Source organism: Marmota flaviventris, chromosome 1, assembly GCF_047511675.1.
Source record: "Marmota flaviventris isolate mMarFla1 chromosome 1, mMarFla1.hap1, whole genome shotgun sequence".
NCBI lineage: Eukaryota > Metazoa > Chordata > Mammalia > Rodentia > Sciuridae > Marmota > Marmota flaviventris.
In genome coordinates, this window is record NC_092498.1 from 81,236,073 (window position 1) to 81,237,710 (window position 1,638).

Sequence of the window (1,638 nt, forward strand, 5' to 3'; positions counted from 1 at the left end):
AAAACATCCAAATCCATGATAATCAAACTCAAATGGAATCTTAGTACTGCTTTGCAAACTGTTCATTTTGATGGCTCATTCACCTTCCAAGTCTTCTGAACCATTCTTTCACATCTTCTCTGTTATCAAGCTTTGAACATCTCTTCTCTATTCTGCACTCTCAGTTGATGACCCTGCTTCTATTTCTTTTTTTATTATTATTAGTTGTTCAAAAGATTACAAAGTTCTTGACATATCATATTTCATACATTTGATTCAAGCGGATTATGAACTCCCATTTTTACCCTATATACATATTGCAGATTCACATCGGTTACACATCCACTTTTTTACCTACTGCCATACTAGTGTATGTTGTATTCTGCTGCCTTTCCTATCCTCTACTATCCCCCCTCCTCTTCCCTTCCCTCCCCTTCCCTCCCCTCCCCTCCCCTCCCATCTTCTCTCCCTACCCCATCTACTGTAATTCATTTCTCTCTCTTGTTTTTTTCCCCTTTCCCCTCACTTCCTCTTATATGTAATTTTGTAACAATGAGGGTCTCCGTCCTTTACCATGCAATTTCCCTTCTCTCTCTCTTTCCCTCCCCCCTCTCGTCCCTGTTTAGTGGTGATCTTCTTCTCATGCTCTTCCTCTCTATTCTGTTCTTAGTTGTTCTCCTTATATCAAAGAAGACATTTGGCATTTGTTTTTTAGGGATTGGCTAGCTTCACTTAGCATAATCTGCTCTAGTGCCATCCATTTCCCTGCAAATTCCATGATTTTGTCATTTTTTAGTGCAGAGTAATACTCCATTGTGTATAAATGCCACATTTTTTTTATCCATTCATCTATTGAAGGGCATCTAGGTTGGTAGTCTAGCTATTGTGAATTGTGCTGCTATGAACATTGTTGTAGCAGTGTCCCTATAGTACGCTCTTTTAAGATCTTTAGGGAATAGTCCAAGAAGGGGAATAGCTGGGTCAAATGGTGGTTCCATTCCCAGCTTTTCAAGGAATCTCCATACTGCTTTCCAAGTTGGCCGCACCAATTTGCAGTCCCACCAGCAATGTACAAGTGTACCCTTTTCCCCACGTCCTCGCCTGCACTTGTTGTTGTTTGACTTCATAATGGCTGCCAATCTTACTGGAGTGAGATGGTATCTTAGGGTGGTTTTGATTTGCATTTCTCTGACTGCTAGAGATGGTGAGCATTTTTTCATGTACTTGTTGATTGATTGTATGTCCTCCTCTGAGAAGTGTCTGTTCAGGTCCTTGGCCCATTTGTTGATTGGGTTATTTGTTATCTTATTGTTTAATTTTTTGAGTTTTTTGTATACTCTGGATATTAGGGCTCTATCTGAAGTGTGAGGAGTAAAAATTTGTTCCTAGGATGTAGGCTCCCTGTTTACCTCTCTTATTGTTTCTCTTGCTGAGAAAAAACTTTTTAGTTTAAGTAAGTCCCATTTGTTGATTCTTGTTATTAACTCTTGTGCTATGGGTGTCCTATTAAGAAATTTGGAGCCCGACCCCACAATATGTAGAACGGAGCCAACTGCTTCTATTTCACCAGAAAATAAATAATCAGAAGAGAAACCTTCACTAATGTCCATCCCCACATTTACCAAACTGCCTGAATCTTCCTCTGCCTTTCCTTCTGCT